This window comes from Arachis ipaensis, chromosome B10 (assembly GCF_059453495.1).
Source record: "Arachis ipaensis isolate K30076 ecotype BB chromosome B10, ASM5945349v1, whole genome shotgun sequence".
Lineage (NCBI taxonomy): Eukaryota > Viridiplantae > Streptophyta > Magnoliopsida > Fabales > Fabaceae > Arachis > Arachis ipaensis.
This window is the reverse complement of record NC_142435.1, coordinates 117,839,114-117,847,244: the sequence shown is the minus strand read 5'-3', so window position 1 is coordinate 117,847,244 and position 8,131 is coordinate 117,839,114. Positions and strand designations below refer to the sequence as shown.

The 8,131-nt window shown below is 42.6% G+C and overlaps 1 non-coding gene across 1 annotated transcript; it reads right to left on the bottom strand.

The window, feature by feature from the left end:
* Positions 1-239: 239 nt before the first annotated feature.
* Positions 240-347, bottom strand: LOC148581443 (small nucleolar RNA R71). The gene has a single exon (XR_015895645.1). It is a non-coding gene; the product is annotated as a small nucleolar RNA R71 (small nucleolar RNA).
* Between the last annotated feature and the right edge of the window lie 7,784 nt (positions 348-8,131).

The following is an 8,131-nucleotide window of genomic DNA, read 5'->3' as shown; positions in this document are numbered from 1 at the left end:
AGTTTCATGGACTTCCATCTGAAGATCCTTTTCAGTTCTTAACTGAATTCTTGCAGATATGTGATACTGTTAAGACTAATGGAATAGATCCTGAAGTCTACAGGCTCATGCTTTTCCCTTTTGCTGTAAGAGACAGAGCTAGACTATGGTTGAATTCTCAACCTAAAGACAGCCTGAACTCTTGGGATAAGCTGGTCACGGCTTTCTTAGCCAAGTACTTTCCTCCTCAAAAGCTGAGCAAGCTTAGAGCTGATGTTCAAACCTTCAGACAGAAAGAAGGTGAATCCCTCTATGAAGCTTGGGAAAGATACAAACAATTGACCAAAAAGTGTCCTTCTGACATGCTTTCAGAATGGACCATCCTGGATATATTCTATGATGGTTTATCTGAGCTATCAAAGATGTCACTGGACACTTCTGCAGGTGGATCCATTCACCTAAGGAAAACGCCTGCAGAAGCTCAAGAACTCATTGACATGGTTGCTAATAACCAGTTCATGTACACTTCTGAAAGGAATCCTGTAATTAATGGGACGCCTATGAAGAAGGGAGTTCTTGAGGTTGATACTCTGAATGCCATATTGGCTCAGAATAAAATATTGACTCAGCAAGTCAATATGATCTCTCAGAGTCTGCATGGAATGCAAGCTGCATCCAACAGTACTCAAGAGGCATCTTCTGAAGAAAAAGCCTATGATCCTAAGAACCCTGCAATAGCAGAGGTAAATTACTTAGGTGAACCTTATGGAAACACCTATAACTCAACATGGAGAAATAATCCAAATTTCTCATGGAAGGATCAAAAGCCCCAACAAGGCTTTAATAATGGTGGAAGAAACAGGTTTAGCAATAGCAAGCCTTTTCCATCATCAACTCAGCAACAGACAGAGAACTCTGAACAAAATGCTTCTAATTTAGCAAATCTAGTCTCTGATCTATCTAAGGCCACTGTAAGTTTCATGAATGAGACAAGGTCTTCCATTAGAAATTTGGAAGCACAAGTGGGCCAGCTGAGTAAAAGGATCACTGAAATCCCTCCTAGTACTCTCCCAAGCAATACAGAAGAGAACCCAAAAGGAGAGTGCAAGGCCATTGACATAAGTGCCCTGGCCGAACCTGTGAGGAAAGGAGAGGACGTGAACCCCAAGGAGGAAGACCTCCTGGGACGTCCAGTGATCAATAAGGAGCTTCCCTCTGGGGAACCAAAGGACTCTGAGGCTCATCTAGAGACCATAGAGCTTCCATTGAACCTCCTTTTGCCCTTCATGAGCTCTGATGAATATTCCTCTTCTGAAGAGAACGAGGATGTTACTGAAGAGCAAACTGCCAAGTTTCTTGGTGCAATCATGAAGCTGAATGCCAAATTATTTGGCATTGATACTTGGGAAGTTGAACCTCCCTTGTTTATCAATGAACTAAGTGATCTGGATCAACTGACATTGCCTCAGAAGAGACAGGATCCTGGAAAGTTCATAATCCCTTGTACCATAGGCACCATGATCTTTAAGGCTCTGTGTGACCTTGGTTCAGGAATAAACCTCATGCCCCTCTCTGTAATAGAGAAACTGGGAATCTATGGGGTGCAAGCTGCTAAAATCTCATTAGAGATGGCAGACAGCTCAAGAAGACAGGCTTATGGACAAGTAGAAGATGTATTAGTAAAGGTTGAAGGCCTTTACCTACCTACTGATTTCATAGTCCTGGATACTGGAAAGGAAGAGGATGAATCCATCATCCTAGGAAGACCTTTCCTGGCCACAGCAAGAGCTGTGATTGATGTTGACAGAGGTGAAATAGTCCTTAAATGGAATGAGAACTCCCTTGTATTCAAAACTCAAGGATCTCCCTCTGCAACCATGGAGAGGAAGCTTGAAAAGCTTCTCTCAAAGCAGAGTCAACCAGAGCCCCCACAGTCAAACTCTAAGTTTGGTGTTGGGAGGTCACAACCAAACTCTAAGTTTGGTGTTGAACTCCCATATCCAAACTCTAAGTTTGGTGTTGGAGAGTCTCAACAAAGCTCTGCACATCTGTGAGGCTCCATGAGAGCCCACTGTCAAGCTATTGACATTAAAGAAGCACTTGTTGGGAGGCAACCCAATGTTTATCTAACTCTTATTTTTATTGTTTTTCATGTTTTCTTAGGTTAATGATCATGTGGAGTCACAAAATAAATATAAAAATTGGAAACGGAATCAAAAACAACAGAAGAAAAATCACACCCTGGAGGAGCATCTGTCTGGCGTTCAAACGCCAGAACAGAGCATAGCTCTGGTGCTGAACGCCCAGAATGGGAGCATCCTGGCGCTGAACGCCCAGAACAAGCATAGTTCTGGCGTTCAACGCCAGAAATGGCAGCAAATGGGCGTTGAACGCCCAAAATGGGCACCAACCTGGCGCTGAACGCCCAGAGTTGTGTGCAAGGGCATTTTGCATGCCTAAATTGGTGCAGGGATGTAAATGCCTTGACACCTCAGGATCTGTGGACCCCACAGTATCCCCACCTACCTCATCATCTCTCTTCCCATTCATGATCATCCCTTCTACTTTCCATTTACCACTCACATCCATACACCCACTACCTTCAAAATTTAACATCTCTCTCCCACCCAATCCCACCCATATGGCCGAATACACATTCCCATCCATCTCCTCCATATCTTCTTCATATTCTTCTATTCTTTCTTCTTTTGCTCGAGGGCGAGCAACATTCTAAGTTTGGTGTGGTAAAAGCATAGCTTTTTTGTTTTTTCCATAACCATTGATGGCACCTAAGGCCAGAGAAACCTCTAGAAAGAGGAAAGGGAAGACAAAAGCTTCCATCAAGGGTCTATAGCTCAGTGGTAGAACATTTGACTGCAAATCAAGAGATCCCTGAGATACCTCAGGGGATACATTTTCTTCCACACAATTATTGGAAGCAACTAAGGGTGGAACATCAAGAGCACTCCATCATCCTTCATAAAATCAAGAGAAGATCTAAAAGCAATGAAGGAGGAGCAGCAAAGACAAGGAAGAGACATAGAAGAGCTCAAGGACATCACTAAGGTGGACTCATTCCTTGTTCTTACTTTCTCTGTTTTTCATTTTCTATGTTATGTGCTTATCTATGTTTGTGTCTTCATTACATGATCATTAGTAGTAGTAACTATGTCTTAAAGTTATAAATGTCCTATGAATCCATCACCTCTCTTAAATGAAAAATGTTTTTAATTCAAAAGAACAAGAAGTACATGAGTTTCGAATTTATCCTTGAACTTAGCTTAATTATATTGATGTGGTGACAATGCTTCTTGTTTTCTGAATGTATGCTTGAACAGTGCATATGTCTTTTGAAGTTGTTGTTTAAGAATGTTAAATATGTTGGCTCTTGAAAGAATGATGACTAGGAGACATGTTATTTGATAATCTGAAAAATCATAAAAATGATTCTTGAAGCAAGAAAAAGCAGCAAAGAACAAAGCTTGCAGAAAAAAAAAGAAAAAAAAAGGGGCGAAAAAAAAAATAGAAAAAAAAATAGAAAGAAAAAGAAAAAGCAAGCAGAAAAAGCCAATAACCCTTAAAACCAAAAGGCAAGGGCAAATAAAAAGGATCCCAAGGCTTTGAGCATCAGTGGATAGGAGGGCCTAAAGGAATAAAATCCTGGTCTAAGCGGCTAAACCAAGCTGTCCCTAACCATGTGCTTGTGGCGTGAAGGTGTCAAGTGAAAACTTGAGACTGAGCGGTTAAAGTCAAGGTCCAAAGCAACAAAAGAGTGTGCTTAAGAACCCTGGACACCTCTAATTGAGGACTTTAGCAAAGCTGAGTCACAATCTGAAAAGGTTCACCCAATTATGTGTCTGTGGCATTTATGTATCCAGTGGTAATACTGGAAAACAAAGTGCTTAGGGCCACAGCCAAAACTCATAAAGAAGCTGTGTTCAAGAATCATCATACTGAACTAGGAAAGTCAATAACACTATTCGAAATCTGAAGTTCCTATAGATGCCAATCATTCTAAACTTCAATGGATAAAGTGAGATGCCAAAACTATTCAAGAGGCAAAAAGCTATAAGTCCCGCTCATATGATTGAAGCTCTGTTTCATTGATAGTTTGGAATTTATAGTATATTCTCTTCTTTTTATCTTATTTGATTTTCAGTTGCATGGGGACAAACAAAAATTTAAGTTTGGTGTTGTGATGAGCGGATAATTTATACGCTTTTTGGCATTGTTTTTAGTATGTTTTTAGTAGGATCTAGTTACTTTTAGGGATGTTTTCCTTAGTTTTTATGTTAAATTCACATTTCTGGACTTTACTATGAGTTTGTGTGTTTTTCTGTGATTTCAGGTATTTTCTGGCTGAAATTGAGGGACTTGAGCAGAAATCAGATTCAGAGGTTGAAAAAGGACTGCTGATGCTGTTGGATTCTGACCTCCCTGCACTCTAAGTGGATTTTCTGGAGCTACAGAACTCGAAATGGCACGCTTCTAATTGCGTTGGAAAGTAGACATCCAGGGCTTTCCAGAAATATATAATAGTCCATACTTTGGCCAAGAATTGACAACGTAAACTGGCGTTCAACGCCAGCCTTCTGCCCAAATCTGGCGTCCAGCGCCAGAAAAGGATCCAAAACCAGAGTTGAACGCCCAAACTGGCACAGAAACTGGCGTTCAACTCCGCAAATGGCCTCTGCACGTGCAAGACTTAAGCTCAGCCCAAACACACACCAAGTGGGCCCCGGAAGTGGATTTATACATCAAATACTTACTCATGTAAACCCTAGTAGCTAGTTTATTATAAATAGGACCTCTTACTATTGTATTAGGCATCTTTGGTCTCAGTTTTATTCCATTATTCATCTTAGGAGACTATTGATCTCGTTTAGGGGGCTGGCCATCTCGGCCATGCCTGGACCTTTCACTTATGTATTTTCATACGGTAGAGTTTCTACACTCCATAGATTAAGGTGTGGAGCTCTGCTGTTCCTCAAAGATTAATGCAAAGTACTACTGTTTTCTATTCAATTCTTCTTATTTCTCTTCTAAGATATCCATTCGCACCCAAGAACGTGATGAAGGTGATGATTATGTGTGACGCTCATCACCATTCTCCCCTATGAACGCGTGCCTGACAAACACATCTGTTCTACATGAATTAAGCTAGAATGAGTATCTCTTAGATCTCCTAACCAGAATCTTCGTGGCGTAAGCTAGAATGATGGCGGCATTCAAGAGAATCCGGAAGGTCTAAACCTTGTCTGTGGTATTCCGAGTAGGATTCAATGATTGAATGACTGTGACAAGCTTCAAACTCGCGAGTGTTGGGCGTTAGTGACAGACGCAAAAGGAGGGTGAATCCTATTCCAGCATGATCGAGAACCGACAGATGAATAGCCGTGCCGTGACAGGGTGCGTGAGCATATGATTCACTGAGAGGAGGGGATGTAGCCACTGACAACGGTGATGCCCTTGCATACAGCCAGCCATGGAAAGGAGTAAGACTGATTGGATGAAGATAGCAGGAAAGCAGAGGTTCAGAGGAATGAAAAGCATCTCCATTCGCTTATCTGAAATCCCTGCCAATGCATCTACATAAGTATCTCTATCCCTTTTATTGTTTATTTTAATCTAATAAAGTATCATGTTTAAATCAGCCTGACTGAGATTTACAAGGTGACCATAGCTTGCTTCAAGCCAACAATCTCTGTGGGATCGACCCTTACTCACGTAAGGTTTATTACTTGGATGACCCAGTGCACTTGCTGGTTAGTTGAACGGAGTTGTGTCCACACATAGTAAAGAGCCATAATAATGATTCCATACAATAACAAAGAGTACTACATTAATGTGATCATAATTTCATGCACCACCGACCTCAAATCAAAAGCTACACGGACCACTCCTGAGGAAAATTGACGCAAAGAACAAGATCCGTTCACCAGAGAAATCATGAAGACCAAAATCCCAAAAGATTTCAAGCTCCCAGATATGGTTTTGTATGATGGCACCATAGATTCCAACCATCATCTCAACAATTTCAGAAGCAGAATGTACCTTACCGATGCCTCAGATGCCATTCGCTGCAAAGCTTTTCCAACGACTCTCACGAAAACGGCGATCAGATGGTTCGACAACTTACCTCCGAAGTCCATCTCAAACTTCGACGACCTGGCCAAAAAGTTCCTGGCAAGATTTTCCATCCAGAAAGATAAGGCCAAGCACGCACCCAGCTTACTAGGGATCAAGCAAGGAGATCGGGAGAGCCTCCGCAACTACATGGAAAGATTCAACAAAACATGCATGGACATACAAAGCTTACCAACTGAGGCCGCCATCATGGGGCTCATCAATGGTTTACGAGAGGGACCTTTCAGCCAATCTATATCAAAAAAATATCCTACCTCCTTAGACGAAGTACAGGAGCGAGCAGAAAAATACATCAACATGGAAGAGAACGCTCGGTTGGGAGAAACCTCAAAATTTGGGGCCCCCTACCGAGACAAAGACAAGGACTCTAAAAGGAAAGAAGATCGACAGGGGGAGAAAATAAAAAAATACCATAACTACATTCCTCTCAAGGCATCCCTGGTCGACGTGTACAAAGAAGTCTGCCACACAGAAAAAATCCCCCCAGCGCGACCACTCAAAGGCAAAAGGGGAGGAGAAAACCGGAAGGAATATTGTGAATACCATCGAGTCCGAGGGCACTCCACCAACGAGTGCTTCGACTTGAAAAATATCATAGAAAAATTGGTAAGAGAAGGAAAATTAGACCGATTTCTGGCTACCCGAGATGATGACCAAAGAAAGAGACGAAGAGACGAAGATGATGGACGAGCTGAACGATCACCCCGAACACCAGAAAGACATGTCCACATGATACACGGCAGATTCGCAGGAGGTGGGATCTCCAAATCATCCCGAAAGAGATATCTCAAAGAAGTATATCATGTCGAGGGAAAGGAGGAAGCACCCAACATCCCGGCAATAACATTCACTAAAGAGGACGCATCCGGCATCATCTCGGGACACGACGATCCCATGGTCATCACTATTATACTGGCAAACACCAATTTACACCGCACATTAGTAGACCAAGGGAGTTCTGCCGATATCTTATTCAAAACAGCCTTCGACAAACTCGGCTTAGATGAAAAGGAGCTTAGAGCATACTCGAACAATCTGTTCGGACTAGGAGACACCCCGGTACAACCGCTGGGATATGTATCGCTACACACCACTTTTGGAAAAGGGAACCAATCCAGGACCCTCAAAATAGACTACATTGTGGTCGACGTAAGTTCAGCCTACAATGCTCTAATAGGTCGGACAACACTCAATCAACTCGGCGCAATAGTCTCAACTCCACATCTATGCATGAAATTCCCAACTACAGAGGGGATAGCCACGATAAAAGCAAATCAAAAGATGGCACGTCACTGTTATAACGAGAGCTTAAACCTCAGGGACAGAGGAGAAGAGTTTCATACAATTGAGCTTGGCGGAGCTCATCGATGAAAAGAACTCCGTCCGCACCCAGAAGGTGAAGTAGAGAAGGTTCAGATCGGAGACACCTCGGACAAAACAACTAATATCGGCACGATCCTAAGAGGAGACTCAAAAGAATTACTGATACAATTCTTACGAGATAATGTCGACCTCTTCGCATGGAGAGCCGCAGACATGCCGGGCATAGACCCCAAGCTAATGTGCCACAAGTTGGCAGTATACCCAGGATCTCGGCCGGTGCAGCAGAAGCGAAGAAAACTCGGGGCCAGAACGATCCCAAGCTGTGGAAGAACAAGTACAAGCACTGCTGGAAGCCGGATTTATAAGAGAAGTCAAATATCCACTATGGCTAGGCAACGTCGTCTTGGTGAAAAAGTCGAATGGGAAGTGGCGAATGTGCACCGATTACACCGATCTCAACAAAGCTTGTCCAAAAGATCCATACCCACTCCCAAGTATTGACGCCCTGGTAGATGCTTCCTCAGGATATAAATATCTCTCGTTTATGGATGCATATTCAGGATACAACCAAATTCTCATGTATCCACCAGATCAAGAAAAGATCTCGTTCTTAACACCAAAGGCAAACTACTGCTACATCATGATGCCTTTCGGTCTCAAGAACGCAGGTGCTACTTATCAA